Here is a 21,578-nt window from a genome sequence, read left to right on the forward strand (position 1 = left end):
TTAGTACAGGGCCATATAAAATTATGAATACTCATAATTTAGCAAGTCATCCTATCACCAATTTCACTCCTTATTTGAGAAAGGTTTCTGTCAGTTTTATTTTTGGCATCTATTTCATTGTTAAGTGAAGCTGAATATCAGTAAATAATTTATGCTTCCAGGAGTAAGCCATGCATTTTACTGCATTTTCTGCTTACAGTACAGAGTACAGGAAACCATGGGGTTACTTATGTCTGTATATGGTAGCAAGATGTCATAAAGGAAGTGATGTGCACAGAATGCTGGTGGGGAAAAATTCTTGGCTGCTGTGTCTCTACTTGCTTTTTTCTCAGCTGTTCAGGGAAGCCAAGAACAAAGAAAGCAAAATATAGGTTGAAAAACATATCCAATTGTCTGAGACAAGGGCCAAATGTATTGCAAAAATTGCTTTGCCTATTCGGAGAGGAATAATTCAAAACCAGAAAAGCAAACCATTTGACTCAACTGAAGAAGTGCAAGCAGCAGTAGAATAAGAAAGACTACATAAGCACCACATTCTGCTAGATACGTCAGAGGTATTTTGCTTACATTATATAATTTGGCAAAGACTCCTAATTTCCAATACTGGTTAAGCCTGACGTTTAAGTACAGTGCAGAGGGCTGCTGGGATTTAGACACAGTGGGTCCCTCAGGTATGGGAAGCTGTAGAGGCTCTGTTTGGCAAGGGTTATCGGAGCAAAAGATTGTGTAGCGAATGAATTTGGGAAGAATGCTGCCAAGATAAAAGTCTTTACAGAATAACAGATTTGGAAGAGACCTTGGAGGTCTTCTAATCCAATCCATTCCAGACAAGTGGCTGTCCAGTCTCTTCTTAAAAGCCTCCAGTGATGGAGCACCCACAACCTCTGGAGACAAGCAGATCCACTGTTCTCGCTGTAAGGGAATTTCTCCTTAGGCCCTAAGTTGTGATGTCAGTGAAGTCAGTGATGGGGTGGGAAAAAGCATCTTTTAAACAGCTTTGAATGCATGCCGGTCCAAAGCAAATCTAAAAACCTAAATCTATCTTTATTAAAGTTTTAAAGAAGTAAGATAAAAAACTAACTAAAACTAATAAAGTAAAAAAAGGGGGGGGGGAGGAGGAAGAAGCCAAAGCCAAAAGTGCAGAAAAAACAAAATATATATATATATAAAGAAGTGATTTCCAATTTTCTTTTGCATTTCCCCCCCTAAATAATAAAAAAATATAAATTAAGATCTTACTCAATGATCACAGCATTACTTACATTTTTTCTATAATCTTTTTTTTCCTAATCTTCAAAACTGTATATCATAATTACATCTTTTTTCTTTTCATGCCAAAAATCAGTAGGATACTTTTAGTCAGTATTAAACTTAGACGATCTCTTTTCTCTACTTAAGGCTGTCCATTTGACCGTCTCAGCATATTCCATCATTTTCGCCATCCACTCCTCCATTGTGGGTAAACTCAATATTTCCACCTTTGTGGATATAATAATCCTGCTGCAGTTATCATTTTATTTTTTTTATTTATTTTAATTCCATTTATATCCCGCCCTTCTCCGAAGACTCAGGGCGGCTTACAAGCTTAGCAGTAGCCTTCATTCTAAGTATATGCCTGCTTATTAGGGCTTTCACACCCCTCCCAAGCGGCATTATTACAAAGTCAGCTTAATTGCCCCCAACAATCTGGGTCCTCATTTTACCTACCTTGGAAGGATGGAAGGCTGAGTCAACCTTGAGCCTGGTGGGATGCGAACCTGCACTAATTGCAGGCAGCTGGTGTTACTCATATACGGGTAATCCTCGACTTACAACCACAACTGATATCAGCATTTATGTTACCAAATTGAGTTTTGCTCCATTTTGCTCCATTTTACAACACATTCTTGCCAGAGTTGTTGAGTAAATCATTGCAGGCGTTAAATTAATAACGCCTGTTATTGTTGTTAAGTGAAACTGGTTTCTCCATTGACTTGACTTGTCAGAGGGTCACGTGACCCCAGAACACTGCAGCTGTCGTAAATATGGACCAGTTACAAGCATCTGAATTTTGATCATGTGACCATGGGGATGCTGCAACAGTCGTAAGTTTGGAAAATGGCCCTAAGTCACTTTTTTTTCAGTGCCATTGCAACTTTGAATGGTCACTAAATGAACTGTTCTAAGTTGAGGACTATGTCAAAATAAAATTCCATGGTTTATTTTCAACTGTTGTATCCATCAGTTGCAAAAGAAAAATCTCTGATTTCATGTGTGTATTAATCTTGAGCATCTTCTGCATTAATATATGTAACTGAGTCCTCTAAGAAGCATACAAAATGAAAGCAGCATTAATTCCACAATATAAACCACAATAACTGAGGTTTAAACAATAATCCCTTTTTTAAAAAAAACAAAAACACAACAATTTGACATAGCATTTACTTAAACGGAGTTCCTTTTGTTTAGTGCCAAGTCCTAAAACAGTCCTAAAATAGCATATTTGATTAATTTCCTACATATAATAGTGCACCTAAGGGACGCGGTGGCTCAGTGAGTTAGGACGCTGAGCTTGTCAATCAGAAGGTCGGCAGTTTGGCGGGTCGAATCCCAAGTGCTGCGTAACAGAGTGAGCGCCTGTTACTTGTCCCAGCTTTTGCCAACCTAGCAGTTCGAAAGCACGTAAAAATGCAAGTAGAAAAATAGGGACCACTCCGGTGGGAAGGTAACAGTGTTCTGTGCGCCTTTCGCATCTAGTCATGCCAGCCACATGTCCATGGAGACGTCCTCGGACAAGCGCTGGCTCTTCGGCTTTGAAACGGAGATGAGCACCGGCCCCTAGAGTTGGAAACGACTAGCACGCATGTGCGGGGGAACCTTTACCTTTACCTTTATAATAGTGCAGTGTTTTATTGTTGATTTAATCATTGTCGAGGTTATAAATCAGAGTTCTTCAGCCTTACCAATATTGTAGCATATGTATGCTAATTCCATTTCAAGAAGGTGAAGTTTATAAAGTTCAGCTTATATAGACTTACATAGTGTTGAGCTTTTTATCTTGGAAGGAGACAAACAGCATTCTTTAGGACAACATTTATTTGCAAATGTACACAGGATGATTTTCTATCAACACAAAACCCCAATTTAGTAGTAGTGCTTTGATGGGAAATAGTATCCATCTCACTGTTGCAAAGATAAGTTTGTGTTGGGGGAAGAGGGTAAATCTTAATATCAACCTGCATAGGGCTGTATTACTATTATCCTTTTCATCTTTCCCATTATCTTCTCCTGTTGGTATCTTACGATTATATCATCTTGTTATTTATATGTACTGTACACTGAGAGCATATGCACTGGAGACAAATTCTTTGTGTGTCCAATCACACTTGGCCAATAAAGAATATTCAACATTCAGTTCAATTCTATCTCCTAGATCCTGCTATCAGATCAAAACACAATGAGCCTCATTTCTGTATTAATTCTATATATTTGTTATGTGCAATGGTTTATGAGAACACTTATAAGAAACAGACTTGGATGAAATTAAACTAAGTCCTCGCTGTTCATGCCCTCCTAGGGCCAGCCTAGCTCTCATTTTTCAGCTATCATGTGGGGTCTTCCTAGGACAGTGCCATCTAGATCCACGGCTATTCAAGGTTACACTGTTGGAAACAATCCTGGAAAACATTTTTCAGTAAAGGAGAATATTTGTAACAGAGTTGAAACGAGGGGTCCCCGGTCCTTGTTTCATTACCCAAATTAGGTAATGTCATCAGTGCTAGTAAGGAGTGGAGTTTGCTGTCATTTTATATTCTAGTGGTTTGTCGGTGGTGCTGGTTTTAGAGATTCTTTGGTTGGGCTGTTGGCTTCATTGGAAATTTCTTGATTTGGGTATTGTTTACTTGATTATTGGTCTGATGTTTACCTTGGCTGATTTGGGTGCTGATTGTTGATGGAGAGTGCTTGGGTGCTTTTGTTCCCTTTGGAGCTAGTTGATTGTCTGTTTTGAATTTGAATTTGAATTTTATTGAATTTATATACCGCCCTTTCCCGTAGGACTCAGGGCAGTATAGTCCTCCGGCATAGTCTATAGATGTTGTTAATGTCTTTGTGTCTATTGATGGCTGATTTGTCAGAGTGCCAGGCTTCTAGGAATCCCCTGGTGTTTTTGGACTTGGCTTGGTTTAGGATGGTCACATTTTTCCCATTTGAAACTATGGTTAAGTCTGTCTATATGTTGTGAAATTAAAGAATTTTTATCATATCTTCTGACTGCTAATTGGGGTTTATGGATGCGTTCTGCCAGTCTTCTGCCTGTTTGTCATACATAGTGGTTGTTGCAGTCCTTACATTGTGTGTTGTAGGTGACTCCTGTTTTTTCTGCTGGAGTTGCTGGGTCTTTTGGTTTACTTAGGATGTTTTGAAGGGCTTTAGTTAGTTTTGTTAATTTTCATCCCATAATACTGGGATGCCTTGATTCATATGAATGTTTATTAGTTTGATTCCTCTTTATTCCTCTCTATGTCCAGCATTAAAGATCCCTCCAGAAGATGCTTCAGCTACTCCTTGCCTCATGAATAACTGCATGGAAAAAAGCACAGCCTTAAGATGAATATCAATTTCCGACAACAGCCTGAGCTTCAACTGAAGAAAGGAAACGCCAGGCAAAGGTCAAATGAGCCCGTGCAAAGAGCAGGAACTTATTTTGTTTGTAGACACTCACCACATCCCAAAAATGTATGTCACATTAAAGGTAAGGCTCCTTTATGCCCCAGACCCCATGTGGATAATTTATATCACAATTCCATTCTCATTTATGGTTTCTTGAATAGAAACATTGTCTGAGTTTGTCAAATTATTTGTCAATTTTATATGGCCGCCAATCTCACAATAAGGTGACTGTGTGGCATACAACATAATGGTAAAAAAGTGACTATATAAAAGAAAATTATTTTTTTAAAATAAAAACTCACAAGCCTAAGAAAGCACAGCATACGCTAATAACAATGGAGCTTCATATTGTATTAAACTATGGTTTGTTTTAAGCATGGTTTTTTTATATTGTTCTGGGATCATTTTCACTTCAAACCATAAGCTATGATTTACAAATCATAATGTGCAAGTTTATATACATTGGCTTTGATCCCTAAATTGAGAAATATTTGATATCTTAAGTTCATTAGCAATAAGTAACTAATAAGGTCTGGAATGAAAATTGTTTGATGCAGCAAATCACTACTAATCAGCTAATGGCTTAATAAATGGGTATTAAATAAAAATATATTTTAAAAATATATTTTTTAAAAACCGGTATGAATTGAAAATAGTCTTTACTGTAACTACAGATTTGCAAAACAGGGTGCAACTTTCCAAATTTGCCTTCATTGACACCGCTGAGCCTCCTATATCTCTCAGAGGCATTGTTAGAAAATGAAAATGGATAATAGCTCTTTTGCCTTGTTTTTCTGTAGCTTTTATTTGTAGGGTTTTGTTGTCATTGTTGTTATTGTTTTTCTCCAGGAAAATGGTAGTCAAATTAGAACAGTAAAATGATCTTGGCAAAGACAGGAAGAGATGGCAGGGGACAACCTCATTAGTTTGCATTCTAATAATTTAATGTTTGCATCATGGCTATTAAGCATCTATGAAGGGTCCAGGACAGGGGTAGGCAACCTTGGCTCTTTTATGACTCGTGGACTTCAACTCCCAGAATTCCTGAGCCAGCTATGCTGGCTCAGGAATTCTGGGAGTTGAAGTCCACGAGTCATAAAAGAGCCAAGGTTCCCAAACCTGGTCTAGGAAAACTTGCCATGGGCAACTTGCCACAAGACAATTATATTAATATCAAAGAAATGGTGGAATAGAATAATTAAAGAAAGGATACAAAAAGGACAAAATGAAATGTGAAATTAAAATATTTTAAAAATTATTTTAAATAATTAATGGTCCTGAGTTGTCCTGCAGTGAGTTGGCTGTGTTGAGTTGGTCCATTCCGTCCATGACGGAATGAAAGCAACCCCAGTATATTCTCAAAATTCCTAATATACTCAATGGTCCTAAAAGATTGCCTGTTCATTATGCCAAACTCAGTTATGCACCTGAGAAAATATTAAGGGCTCATTTTCTTACTCAGGATTAAATGATGTGCCTGTCTGCTTTGTACGAGACCGAGGATACAATGAAGGACCTTTCACCATGCCAGGCCCAACATACAGCCAGCCTTACAGGCCTGTTGGAACTCCAGCAGATAAGATTTTTCCCAATAATGCTTTGCCAAGCCTGATACCAGAGGGAGTCGGAGCAAATCTTCCATGTAAGTAATGTGCATGATTGCAAAGTTATTGAGCTTTTAATCTTTCCATACAAGATTAAAATTGAGTTTTTCCTATTTCATCTTGCATTTTGACACACTTTCAGTAGAAATAAAGGGCTGAAGAGTACCTAGATAAGGACTAGTTGGAATGAGGTCTCTGGCACTCCTTGGTGATCTAGTAACCGGAGATCTGAAGGATGTAAGAGACAAAGAAACAACTAGAAGGCCAACTTGAGATGCAGCTTAAAAACAGTAGCTGCCTACCACCATTTACTTTGTGTTTCAACCACTTTGTGTTGTGGTGAAATACAGCAGAAGACTGAATGGTTTGCAAAAAGGTGTATTCACTGGCATATATGTGTTACTATCACTACAATATTGCCCATTTGAACTTGGGCATCTATTTCGCTATCCCGAGTTAATAAAAACATTACACATTGTTGAATTTTTCTAATAGAAGTGTAATTAGCTGTCCAGCCTTCTAAATTTCAACTTCAACATTTTAGGAACTTTCATTATATTCCAGATCTTACTAAGGATGAATTTGCAGAGCTAAGAAATCAACCAGGACACACTCCTCTCCTAAGGAGAAAGGTGAGGAGTCTCCTGCCCCCATTCTAATGGCTTACCAGGAAACTGTTTGCCAGTAAATTGGTTTCATTAGAATTAATAATCAGGACTTCTTGTCTTGGGTTGCATATAATCATTAGTGCCTCATGATCAGGCCACCCAAATAGCTTAATTTCAGCAATGCTTCTATGCTATAGAAATGATTGGGGAAAGAGATGTGGTAACTGTGGGAGAGCGAGTTTGGGGTAATGGTTAAGGGATCAGACTAGAAACTCAGAGACCATGAGTTATAATCCCACTTTAGGGATGAAACCAGCTGGGCAACCTTGGGACAGTTACTCTCTCTCAGCTATAGAAAGTAAACAATGGCAAACCACTTCTGAAATTTTTCTAAAAAAACTGAAGGGACTTGTCCAGGCATTCACTAAGTCAGGGCTTTTCAACCAGTGGTACGGGTAGCACCTGTGGTACATTGGCACCTGGCAGGTGGTATGCGACCATCCTAGAAAAGTGGTAGCGTGGGAGGGGAATGAGCTGAACCGGTGGCAGCACTGCACAAGCCTGATTGAGAAATGGCTGGAGCTGCAGGGCTGTCAGGGCTCAACGAAAGTGCCAGGATCAGCGCTTCTTTGGGGCTGTCAGGGCTCAGTGGAAGCGCCAGGATCAGCGCCAGGCTCCAGCGGGAGCTTGGCGCTGATCCTGGTGCTTCTGTTGAGCCCAGAAGAAGTGCAGATCACCTGGAATGTTGCAGCATCTCCAGGGTCTTGTGATTTACATTCAGATGCTTGGCAACTGATTCATATTTATGACGGTCACAGTGTCCCAGGGTCATGTGAAGTGACCAAAATCTGCTGCAACCACCCAGCAGAGGGGGGGGAAAATAAAAACCAGACACCTCCACCCCCACTGCCAATCCTCAACAGAAATGCTCACAACAATGAAAACCTCAAACAGGAGGAAGAGCGCCGCTGGGCGGGCAGGCAGGCAGGTGTCTTTCTCGGCTCTGGCTTGGGGGGCACTTTTTTCAGTGCCATTGTAACTTCAGACAGTCACTAAGCAAACTGTTGTAAGTTGAGGACTACCTGTACTTCACCACTTTTTTCCTTTTTTTCCCTTTGGTCATCAAGTTTTTGACACCTTGCTAGGCGACTGGTGGTACTTGGATGTTGCCATATCCTACAAGTGGTACAATGGGTGAAAAGGTTGAAAAGCCCTGCACTAAATGTTCACACTAACTCAAAAGCATCACACACACACACACACACACAGAGAGAGAGAGAGAGAGAGAGAGAGAGAGAGAGAGAGAGGCTGTGGAGATTGTATAATTGTAGAAATGAGGGTTTATTTATAGACTTCTCAAGTAACTGTGTTTAGCAGACTAATTTCACCAAGGAGCATAAAGGGAATTTCTTGGTCTCCAAGACAAAGCTGTCAGGTAGCTCAGGAACTGAGGCCACATCTTCTCAGGATGGAAGAAAAGGAACAAGAGGGTCAAATAGCCAGTTCTTCTCCAATTCGACTGCAGGCTTGAACTCTGGTAAAATCTCCCCTCAGATGTTCCTGTTTTCCCATACAATACCACATCAGAACAAAAGCATAGCAAATTCACAGATGCATTTTTGCTGTCAACTATATTTGCTGCCTCCCTTTGTATAATGTTTTATCATCAGGATGAACCTCTGAGGAAATACCTAGAAGACCATCCACCAAGTAGGACTTCTCAGGACCTCCGTCTTGTCCCTCTTCAGAGAATGCATCATAAAGAAAACTTCAGGGAAAATATTAATTATGTCCCAAGCTATCTGGATCAAGAAATAAAAGTAAGATTCGATCAGTAAGTGGTTCTTCTATATGCTATATGTTAAAATAAGTTAAAATATATTGGGCAAAGAGGAATGATGTTTAAAAGATAGGTTGAAGGATCCTGTGAAACAGTGGATTATACAGTAATTTCCCTCTTAACATACCAGGAAGTATTCTGCGATAACCTTATTTTCCTTTGAATTGCATTGTCATTACTTAATTGAAACTACTAGTAAAAATATGCAGATGGTCGATGAAATTATTGGGTTTTGAATATAGATACGTGTTTAAATGGGTTTCTTTAAAACCCATAAATTTCTCAGGACAGCTGTCCCCAACCATGGTGTCCTCCATTTACATAGATTTCAACTGCCAAAACTCACCAGCGGTCATGCTGGAAGAATTTAACTCCACATGAATGAAGGATGCCCATCCCAGGGAAGGCTGAAACAGAACCCTAGAAAATCCTGCTGGTGGAACCAAAGGTGTATACAAAACCTAACTAAGATTTGTTGGTTTGTTTTATTAGCTTCCCATCTTAGGGTAACTCTGGGCATCTTACAATAATAAAAGAAAGATGTTACAAGTAATCCTTGCTTAACTGGAATTGGGTCTGGACATAAAGTGTGATGTCCAATGACACAAGTGTCAAACTGGATCACGTCATGTGACGTATCGTGATATATCGCAATGTTTTTTGCCTTTGTGGAATCGGGGTGGGCGTGGCCTGTGCGGGACGTATCCGGCTTGTGGGCCACCAGTTTGATAGCCCTGTCCTATGACCATATCAATTAGTGATAGTAGTTCTGGCAGTCCCCAATTACTGTTTTCATTAAGTTAATCTATGCAGGTCATTAAGCAAGGACTTCATATGAAATATAACTCTTGATTTCCTGCTGTCTTACCCACTGACTTTGATTGTGGAAAACCAGCAAGGAAAGTTGTATTGAGAGACATTCTGATAGTCAGAAATCTGGGTCAGTTGTCATTGAAAGAATGGTTGTTAAACAAGAACCACCTGTATTAATATTGTATTATTGATCATCGCACAGTCAGCCAGATGTTCAGACTGGATTTGGCATTTTTGTCTACCTATCGAGTCCTTACCAAGGACCTGGGATAGGAAGGATGTTTGATGGAAGCAGGATGGAAGCAGTTCCTAGTAAGGCCGCCTTTTGCAATTGACTAATGGCGAATTTGTCAATGCCAATGGTGTTCAAGTGGTGCTCCAGTTGTTTTGGGATTACACTCAAGGCGCCTTTTACTATTGGTACTACCCTTGCTTGCCTTTGCCACAGTCTTTCTATTTCTATTTGTAGGTCTTTGTATTTTGTTATCTTCTCCAGTTCTTTCTCGTCTATTCTGCTGTCTCCAGGCACTGCCACGTCCACTATCCAGACTTTTTTGTCTTTCTTATTGACAATTATTAAGTCCAGGGTGTTATGTTGCAGGTGTTTGTCTGTTGTTTTTTTCTGGTCTTCCTATCCATTGCTTTTAGTTCTGCTTGAGTCCAGTCCACTATTCCAGCTGTGTATCTAATGACTGGAATTGCCCAGGTGTTGATTGCCTTCATGATATTTCCTCCATTGAGTTTGGACTTTAAGATCTTCTTCACTCTCTTGATGTATTCACCTCTAATCTTTTTCTTGACTTCAGTGTGCTTGACGCTGTCAACTTGAAGGATTATTATTATTATTATTTAGAAATAGTAATAACAATAATAATAATACTTAGAGAGAAGCAACCTTGAATTAAGGAGAATCTTCCTAACAGTGAGAGCAATTAACCGTTGGAACAGTTTGCCTCCAGAAATCGTGGGTGCTCCATCACTGGAGGTTTTTAAGAAGAGACTGGACAGTCTGAAATGGTATAGAGTTTGAGCAGCGGGTTGGACTAGAACAGGGCTTTTCAACCGGTGGTACCTGTACCACTTGTGGTACACTAACACATGGCAGGTGGTACACAGCCCTGCCTGGCCAAGTGTAGAGGGGGAGGGAAGGAACCAGCGCAGGCAAGGACTTACTGTGAGAGAGTCCTCTGGAGCTGCAGAGTGGCTGGGGTGAGGCAAAGGCCCCAGGCTCACTTCCGGTTCACCCTCTCCCATGAGAAAGGAGGAGGAGGGGGGCGGAGACAGGAGAGGCTGTAAAAGGAGGCAGTTTGGGTGGGAGAGGGAGAGAGAGAAAAAAGAAGCAGACTTGGGAGGAGGTGGAGTCAGCTCTAGGTGCATGGAAGGGAAAGAAGGAAGAGGAGGAGGGTCGGGAGGAGAGGAGAGGAGATCAAGCAGGCCAAGCAGGCTGGCCATGAGTTGATCTACAACTTCTGTGGCAGCCACCTGTGCTGGCAGCAACAAACAGGCAAGAAATGCAGTGGGGGAGAGGTTGCCCTCCATGAGGAATGAAGAAAGGCAGCATCAGCTGGAGGTGAGACACAAGGGAGGGAGGGAGGGAGGGAGATGGAGAGTGGAAGGATTCTTGTGTGCTTTTGTGACTTTGAAGTTCTGGGATTTGTGCAATGTGGGCTTTGTGTTCTTAAGGAGTGTTTGGCAATTTCTATTTGGCTGATGGCTGATGTCTCTTGTTAGCTTCTATTGCTCTGCTATTGTTAGCTGTAAGTTTTGCTGCAAGGGATTTTGAAGTATTTTTCTCTTAATGGATTTTGCCTGTAGCATTCCTTTACTTACAATGGAGCCATTTAGGGAGGCTGCCTTAGCCAGCAGCCAGTACTTATTTACATTTTTTTCTTCCTTAAGTGTCCGCTGCACTCCTTAACTTTCCTTTCTAGCCAGTAAGTAATTCTTAAAGGGGAATGTGCCTTTTTAAGGTAGTTCCCTGAATGGTTTGTCTTTTCTGTCTCTGGAGGCTTTCCCTTGTTTGATGAATATATGGAAGAGAGAAAATATGGAGGGGGGGTTTCAAATTCTTTCTTCAGAAGGAGGTGGGCATAAGAAAGAGGGAGGCAGAGAAGGAGGGAGGAAGGGAAGTCCCGCCTTAGCACTTGGCCACCAGCAGCCCTGCCATTGACTTTACTTGTCAAAAGCTTGCAAAAGAGGATCACATGACCCTGGGACACTGTGACCATCATAAATATGAATCAATTGCCAAGCATCCAAATATAAATCACATGACCCTGGGCATGCTGCAATGGTCATAAGTGTAAAAAATGGTCATAAGTCATTTCAGTGCAATTGCAACTTTGAACGGGTTTTTTTTTAGTCATCAAGTTTTTGACACCTTGCTAGGTGTTACTCAAATATTGCCATATCCGAAAAGTGGTACAATCGGTGAAAAGGTTGAAAAGCCCTGGACTAGAAGACCTTCAAGGTCCCTTCTAGCTCTATTCTGACTGAAGTCAATAGCACCCAATACTGGTGGGCTTTTTCTTCTTAGGCTACTATATTTGGAGAGCAAAAATGTGGATGATTACCAAATGGCAATAAAGAATAAAGATTACACCAGCTAGAAACCGGAGACTGAGAGATCTAATCCTTCCTTAGATACAAAACCAGTCAGTCTCTCTCAGCCTTAGGAAGCAGGCAAAGGCAAACTACTTTTTTTTTTTAATTCCATTTATATCCCGCCCTTCTCCGAAGACTCAGGGCGGCTTACAAGCTTAGCAGTAGCCTTCATTCTATGTATAAGCCTGCTTATTAGGGCTTTCGGGGGCCCCCCAAGCGGCATTATTACAAAGTCAGCTTAATTGCCCCCAACAATCTGGGTCCTCATTTTACCTACCTCGGAAGGATGGAAGGCTGAGTCAACCTTGAGCCTGGTGGGACGCGAACCTGCACTAATTGCAGGCAGCTGGTGTTACTTAAGGAGGCATTAGCCCACTGCTCCACCAATGGGCCCCTTCTGAAACCTTGCCAAGAAACTACAGGGACTTGTCCAGGCAATTGCCAGGAGTAAAAAAAAATGACTCAAGGGTGCACACACAACCATGAGCGCGCGCGCACACACAAGTTTTTGGAGGGATATAAGGGACTTAGGCCACATGATCGGGAAGGTTTTAATGTGTTTGAGCAACGTAGTGGGACTGAGCTAACATACAACTGACAATCTTTGCTGGAATGGCGAGTTTTTAGCTGTTTCGGGACTGCTGGTGAGACCGTTAAAAGTCGTTTGTGCTGTTTGAAATTGTTCTGCCGGCAGAAAGTTCTGACTGATGGCAAAGCGATGGATTTGATTGCAAATTAGTGCTGTTTCCGAAGGAGGCAGAGGAAGAGAGGTCCCAGGGCTTATGGAGTGGAGGAACTGGAGAAGGCTGTCGGCAGGCCCAAAGGAAGGGAGAGAGGCTTTTGGAGGAGTTGGAGGAGGTGGTAGCATGCTCCAGGGGCGAAAAGGAGCCAGACCCCTTTAAGGAAAAGGTGGAAGAGACAGGATCAGAAAAAGGAGAGGAGGCGAGGTTGTCGTGCAGAAATACAGGCTAATTTGAGGGCTAATCTGTCCTGTTTGGCATCGTTGGCTCCCTAGAGACTAAAATGGACCTTCTGAAACTTGAGCTGGCCACAAACAAGGAGTGTATATCGGAGGTGGTGACCCTTTCAGAGCTGTATGCAACAAAATTTCATTTTGATGTATGCAGATTGGTGTACATTCAAAGTGACAATAAAGTTGTCGTTGTTGTTATGGTTGTCTAGATCTTTTCAGACTGGGTGCTGTGGCCCTATTCTTTCCATCAGACTCCACATAAGTTTTTAAAAATTCAGAATCCACTAGCAACTGCCTTTTGCAACTTTGCCCAGGTGCATGAAAATGTTGTATTGCTTTGTTAAAGTCAAAAGTATTGTATTCCCTATTCACGGTGACAACATAATTTGATTAAGGTTCTATATAAAAGTAAATTGGATTTTTATTGTTATGTCTTTCTGAAAAATACCTGCCCTTTTCTACCAGTTTAGGTATCTGAAATCTTAGAAAACTGACGCATTGCAAGCATGGTGTTATGTGTTACACATTATGAAGGTTACATTATTTTACATTTTACATACAGCATTTGTATATAATTTGAACTGATGTTTGGCTCAGTATAAACCCAGGTAGGGATAAAATCAATAGTATTCTAAAAAGAATATTGATATCTTTTTGGCAATACATTGAACTGGAACATTAAAAAAATAAATAGAGTTGTACATAAGACAATTAAAACTTCCACCTAATATGACCATCTTGATTCCAGGTCCTAGAAAAACTCTGTGACATTTTACAGACAGATACCCTTGGAGGGATCCAAAAGTGGTTATTAAAGGCAAGTGTGAAAGGTAAAAAAATACATGGTATAGTTGCAAAACATGTATTTTGTTTTGCTTATTGTATCAATAATCAAGTGTTTAAAAGTGCACAATACACTTTGAAAATTATTTGGAAGGCCTGCTTTTGAACTCTTTGCTATTGGCTGCTACTGCTGCTTTAATGAGTTGACTCATTAAACTTAATATGACTATTAAAGCAGTCATTTCTTTTATTTTCAGTCTACTATATGGGAAGAATTAGCATATCTTATTTCATTTAGAGAGAAGGATGAATATTACTCTTAAATCCTTTCAAGTCATATCAACTCTCTCAGCGGCTTTTGATACCATTGACCATGGTATCCTACTGTGGCGTCTCAGGGGGTTGGGAGTGGGAGGCACTGTTTTACGGTGGTTCTCCTCCTATCTCCTGGGCCGTTTGCAGTCGGTGTTGACGGGAGGGCAGAGATCCGCCCCGAGGCCTCTCGTTTGTGGAGTTCCTCAGGGGTCGGTTCTCTCACCCCTCCTGTTCAACATCTATATGAAGCCGCTGGGCGAGATCATTTGTGGTTTCGGGGTGGGGTATCATCAGTACGCTGATGATACCCAACTTTTTCTTTCCACCCCGAACCAACCCAGCGATGCCCTCGCCGTGATGTCCCGTTGCCTGGAGGCGGTCCAGGTCTGGATGGGGAGAAACAGGCTTCGTCTCAATCCCGCCAAGACTGAGTGGCTGTGCATATCGGCATCTCGGGCTAACCAGACTATTCCATCTCTAACAATGGGGGGGTGTTACCCCCCGTTGATAGGGCTCGCAACTTGAGCTTCCTCCTGGATTCACGACTCAATTTTGAAGACCATATAGGAGCCGTGACCATGGGGGCTTTTGCCCAGGTTCGCCTGGTGCGCCAGTTGCGACCCTATCTGGATCAAGATGCCCTACGCACAGTCATTCACGCGCTTGTGACCTCCCGTTTAGAGTACTGCAATGCTCTCTACATGGGGCTGCCCTTGAGGACCACTCGGAGGCTTCAGCTGTTGAAGAATGCGGCTGCGCGAGTTGTGATGGGGGTCTCCCGATACTCCCATGTAACACCTCTACTCCGTGAGCTGCATTGGCTCCCGGTTGCCCTCCGGGTGAGATTCAAGGTGCTGGTGATGACCTATAAAGTCCTAAATGGCTTGGGTCCGGGATATCTGAGGGAACACCTGCTGCCAGCATCAAGCTCCCTTCGTCCAGTGCGCTCCCACAGGAAGGGTCTTCTCAGGGTGCCACCGGTAAGAGATTGCCGGCGGACGACACCCAGGGATAGGGCCTTCTCAGTGGGTGCGCCTGCCCTTTGGAACCAGCTGCCAGTGGAGCTTAGGACTGCCCCCGACCTCCGTTCATTCCGCCGGGACCTGAAGACCTGGCTCTTCAAGCTCTCTGGCCCAGGCTGAGAATTTTAATTTTAATTTTAATTTTAATTTTAACTGGGGTTTTATTTGTTCAGGGACGGATATAATTTTTTAAATTGTTTTTAACTTTTGTATTTTTGTTTTTAATCACCCTGTAAACCGCCCTGAGTCCTTCGGGAAAGGGCGGTATATAAATGTAATAACATAAAATAAATAAATAAATAAATAAACTAGATATAAAAACAGATCTGATGTAATAGACAAACTACATATTGAAGCATGTGTGTGGAATATTCTCTAATTCTGAAAGAAAATGAAAGAAGCATTCTTCAGCTACAGAGAGAAGGAAAAACAGAGTTTGCCACACTGGCTCTGGTTCTTGATCAACCCTTTTCATGTACCCACATTCTCAGTCAGAAAGCATACATGAGTGAAATTTAAACATAAGCAGATTGCTTAGTATCGAACCAAAAAAATAATTTACAAAGCTTATCTTTTAAAGTGCCCCTATATCTTTCCTATTTCAGAGAAAGAATTTGTATCCAATTTCATACGCTCAGATATGACCGGCCATGATCTGTTGAATTATATGCCAACAAGCCAGATTGAAAGTGAAGTTCCAAACATCCAGGCTTTGCTGAGAGGGCAAAAAGGAACACCTAATGAAGGTAGCCGTGTCAGGTAAACTCACAAAAAGTGCACAAGGAATGGAGTTGGCACCATGGAAGCACCTATTGTAACCTGTTTATCTAAAGCTTCTCAGAGCTTCTGCAAATAGAATTTAACAGCTGATCATCTTTATACATTCTTGATTTTAAGAGCTAATGGAATGGGAAGGTCCAGATCCCAATCTTCCCTTAGGCTGAACCTGGCTGGGTGACTTTGGGCTAGCCATTCTCTCTCAAGAATGACTTGAAAGTTTCAAGTCTTTTCCCTAGACTGGAAAGTCAAAAACCATCTATTAGCCTGCACTGGATGAGTGTGCTAGAAGATCATAGTCCTTAACCTCCAATGAAAAGTCCTTCATCCTACAATGGATTGATTTGGGTTAGGGTTAGGGTTAGGCAAGTCATTTTGACACCATCAGTGGTATTACTGCAATCTTACAACTGGACCTACTATGTGGGTAAGTACACTCATGATTCATTCTGCAAGAAGTGTGCACAAACAAAAAGAAAATATATTGTGACTTTTCCAAATGTGTATGATCATCATTTGAATGATACCACCTTGCTGCACTCCACGTTCTGCCTTTTTGATAATCTGTCATGATTGCACATGTATATCCCCAAAGGGCTGAGCTTGCAATGCTGTTTTTGTCATTTTTGCATTCGAAAAGCAGCTGGAACTGGATTGCCCCCAAAAACATAAATAATTTTCTGTTAGTAGTGTAGTAGTGTTTTTATTTAGAATGCATTTAATATTCAAGTTTAATGCAACTATTTTTCAGGATGAGAGTTATATAATTTATAGTGTGTGGGTCAACTCATCATGTAGATATTATCACCTATACATACCTACAACTGCTTTCGACTGGCTGTGGCTTCTCTATATATTTTAAATACAGCATTGCAATGCACGTAGTCCTTGACTTACAACCACAATAGAGCACAGCATTTCTGTTGCTAAGTGAAACATTTGTTAAGTGAGTTTTGCTCCATTTTATGACTTTTCTTGTCACAGTTAAGTGAACCACTGCAGTTGCTAATTTAGTAACATGGTTGTTAAGTGAATCTAGTTTCCCTATTGACTTTGCTTGTCAGAAGGTTGCAAAAGGTGATCACATGACCCTGGGGCATTGCAACCGTCATAAATATGAGACAGTTGCCAAGCATTTGAATATTGATCATGTGATCACAGGGATGCTGCAATGGTTGTAAAAAAGTCCCTTTTTAGCAGTGTTGTAACTTTGAATGGACACTAAATGAAATGTTGTAAGTCAAGGACTACCTGTATTATTAATTTGGTGATATGGTTCAATGAGAAGGGGCACCTTATTTATATTAGTAGGGAATACTATTTGGGAATTTTCTGTAGGCATGGTGAGATGGATTAAAAGGCACCAAAATCCAGTCTGCTGGTAAAACCAGTTTCTGAAATCAAATAGTAAATGGAGAAATTATCAAGGGGACAATCTCTTGTCAGTGACTATCTAAGAGAACACTACTTTACACATTAAAGTAATACAGATCTTTCTGCTCAATTCTCATCTATTTATATATATTAATTCTTTTCCTACAATCCTTTTTTATTAAAGTCACACAAAATTTAATGTTAGATTTGTACAGAATGGTTAAACAATCTTACTTTCATTTAGGACTTCAAGCCAAGGATCACTAGCCAGTAAAGGATCAAGACCAGGTAGGTTAAAAAAAAAGCTCATAAATATTTTAAATTATGAAGAATTAGGAAAACGACATCAGGCTCCTATTTGGAGTCTGCATAACTACATATGTATAACTGCTTACACATTGCACATCCATTATCCTCGCCTTTTCATTAGATGTGTCGATAAGAATACCCGAGTCCTTAAACTAGAATTTTCTGAAAATTTCTTTCAGATACAGAAAAAAGTAATTTATTTGCAAAAAGAGGGAATATAGAAGACAATGCACCACTAGAGGATCTTCCCAGCAGTCCTGCAAAACACTCAAGTGGCCCTCAGTCTCCTTTACTGACCCAAAACAGCACCCATTCTTTATACCGCAAGGCTCGCTTTAGAAAAACTTAATTCGGGAGGAATTCTTCACACCTGTTCCCTTTCCCGAGAGTCTCTGAAAACGAAAAGGGCATTTTCTTGGAGGGCTGTGTGTAGTAAATCTCTGACAGTGACATCCTGATCTAAGTCCAAATCTAATCTAAGCCCAAATAATACAGTGAACCAGTAATGAAAATGCTGAATACAGTTTACAGTATTTGTCTTTGTAAGATTTCACAGCTGATGTTTGAAATTTGTACAAGACGTAACTGACATTTCCGTTATGTCAGAATATAAATAATGAAGTAATTTATTCACTTAGACCTTTCAGAATTTTAAATGCACTTTTCATTGAGAATTAACTCCATATTAGCCTGGATTTAACAATTTAAATTATCTTCTGTTTTGATCATTTAAAACTGATTGTTTTATGCTAATCCAAGAAACTTTTGCTTCATCTAATGTTGTTTTGAAAGGGACGCGGTGGATCAGTGGGTTAGGACGCTGAGCTTGTCAATCAGAAGGTTGGCAGTTTGGCGGGTCAAATCCTGAGTGCCGCGTAGCAGAGTGAGCGCCTGTTACTTGTCCCAGCTTCTGCCAACCTAGTGGTTCGAAAGCACATAAAAATGCAAGTAGAAAATAGGGACTACTACAGTGGGAAGGTAACAGCATTCCGTGCACCTTTGGTGTCCAGTCATGCCAGCCACATGACCACGGAGATGTCCTCGGACAAGCGCTGGCTCTTCGGCTTTGAAACGGAGATGAGCACCGGCCCCTAGAGTTGGAAACGACTAGCACGCATGTGCGGGGGAAACTTTACCTTTACCTAATGTTGTTTTAACTATTAGATTTTATATTTTCAACAATAGAAAGTCAACATTTCATTTCTCCTTTCCAGCATTTCATGAAAAAATATTTGTACTACTGTAAAGCTCTTAATAAGTGATAGGTTTCAATGTGCCCATAATAGCGTATCATCAATCCCAAAATGGGATATGCATACATGAACATTTCTACTTTTTTTCTGGAGTGGCTCAGTGGATTTCAAGAGTCACCACTTAATGATACATCAATTTTTGATGTATGCTGTGTACATCTTTAGGAGATGAAAGGTAGCTTAGGAAAGAGAATGAAAACAGTAGTACTCTTTGGACAGGAAGAATTTTAAGAGTCTTCTTACTAAATCAGGTTGTATATGTTTGTGGAGAAATCCAAATCAACACTGCAGAAACTTCATACTTACATGGATTATGGCTTCTGCAAAAGCATACCATAGCACAGGGAAAGTAATTGGTAGTTTCAAATTCTAGCTAAGCTCCTCATATCCCAGAGCTTCACTGTGAATCCTTATTTCTTTAAGAAGAGTATCACTGCAATGGAATATACAATTTATATAGTCAATAATATCTTCAAACTGATTTTGACACATGGTCTTCAGGGACTCATCCATGTAGCTTGCTTGGCAGTAATGCAGAATGCATACACAATCATATGAAAAAGTAAGTAAGCCTGGTCAGCCTCTATCATAAAATGCACTATGAATTCTTCATTGTACCAGAGAGTACTTGAAAATTGAATGAGACCATGTGAGAAGACTGGACCTTGCAATATGACAATGACCCTAAATGCTTCAGTATATCCACCAAGCGTGGGATATAAAAGAGTAGGAAAAGCAATACTGGGATACAATCCCCAAAATGACAGAATCCAAGGCAAACCATTCAATATCACAGTAGTCCAAGTCTATGCCCCAACCACCGGAGCTGAAGAGGATGAAATTGACCAGTTCTATGAAGCCCTACAGCACCTTATAGAACTAACACCAAAAAATGATGTCCTTATCATCATGGGGGATTGGAATGCTAAAGTAGGAAGCCAAAAGATAACCGGAATAACAGGCAAGTTTGGCCTTGGAGTACAAAATGAAGCAGGGCACTGGCTGATAGAATTTTGTCAAGAGAATAAGATGGTCATAGCAAACACTTTTTTCCAACAACCCAAGAAACGGCTCTACACATGGACATCACCAGACGGTCAACACAGAAATCAGATTGACTTTGTGCTCTGCAGCTAAAGATGGAGAAGCTCTACACAGTTAGTAAAAACAAGACCAGGAGCTGACTGTGGCTCAGACCATGAGCTTCTCATTGCAAAATTTAGGCTTAAACTGAAGAAAGTAGGGAAAAACACTAGGCCACTCAGGTATGAACTAAATCATATCCCTGACGAATATACAGTAGAAGTGACAAATAGATTTAAAGAATTAGATCTGATAGACAGAGTGCCTGAAGAACTATGGACGGAGGTTCGTAACATTGTACAAGAAGTAGCAACTAAAACCATCCCAAAGAAAAAGGAATGCAAGAAAGCAAAATGGCTGTCTGAGGAAGCTTTGCAAATAGCTGAGGACAGGAGGGAAGTGAAAGGCAAGGGAGAAAAAGAAAGATACACCCAATTGAATGCAGAATTCCAGAGAATAGCTAGAAGAGATAAGAATGCCTTCTTAAATGAACAGTGCAAAGAAATAGAAGAAAACAATAGAATAGGGAGGACTAGCGATCTCTTCAAGAAAATTGGAGAGATGAAGGGAACGTTTCATGCAAAAATGGGCATGATAAAGGACCAAAATGGCAGGGACCTAACAGAGGCAGAAGAGATTAAGAAGAGGTGGCAAAATTACACAGAAGAACTATACAAGAATGAGCTTAACGTCCCTGATAATCACGATGAGGTGGTCACTGACCTCGAGCCAGACATCCTAGAATGTGAAGTGAAATGGGCCTTAGGAAAGCTGAGCAACAACAAAGCTAGTGGAGGTGACAGTTTTCCAGCTGAGCTATTCAAAATCTTAAAGGACGATGCAGTAAAAGTGCTACACTCAATTTGCCAGCAAATTTGGAAAACTCAACAGTGGCCACAGGATTGGAAAAGATCAGTTTACATTCCAATTCCAAAGAAAGGCAGTGCCAAAGAATGTTCAAACTATTGCACCATTGCACTCATTTCACATGCTAGTAAAGTTATGCTTAAAATCCTACAAGCTAGACTCCAGCAGTATGTGGATCGAGAACTACCAGAAGTACAGGCAGGATTTCGAAGAGGCAGAGGAACTAGAGATCAAATTGCCAACATACGCTGGATCATGGAGAAAAATATCTACTTCTGCTTCATTGACTATACTAAAGCATTTGATTGTGTGGATCACAACAAACAGTGGCAAGTTCTTAAAGAGATGGGAGTACCAGACCATCTTATTTGTCTCTTGAGAAACCTATATGCGGGTCAAGAAGCAACAGTGAGAACTGGACACAGAACCACTGATTGGTTCAAAATTGGGAAAGGAGTCTGGCAAGGCTGTATACTGTCACCCTGCCTGTTTAACATGTATGCAGAGCACATCATGAGAAAGGCAGGGCTAGATGAATCAAAAGTTGGAATTAAAATTGCCGGGAGAAATATCAACAGCCTAAGATATGCAGATGATAGCACTCTAATGGCAGAAAGTGAAGAACTAAAGAGCCTCTTGTTACAGGTGAAGAAGGAGAGTGCAAAAGTTGGATTGAAACTAAACATTACGAAAACCAAGATCA

The sequence above is a fragment of the Vipera berus genome, assembly GCF_964194415.1.
Source record: "Vipera berus genome assembly, chromosome: 7".
NCBI classification, from domain to species: domain Eukaryota; kingdom Metazoa; phylum Chordata; class Lepidosauria; order Squamata; family Viperidae; genus Vipera; species Vipera berus.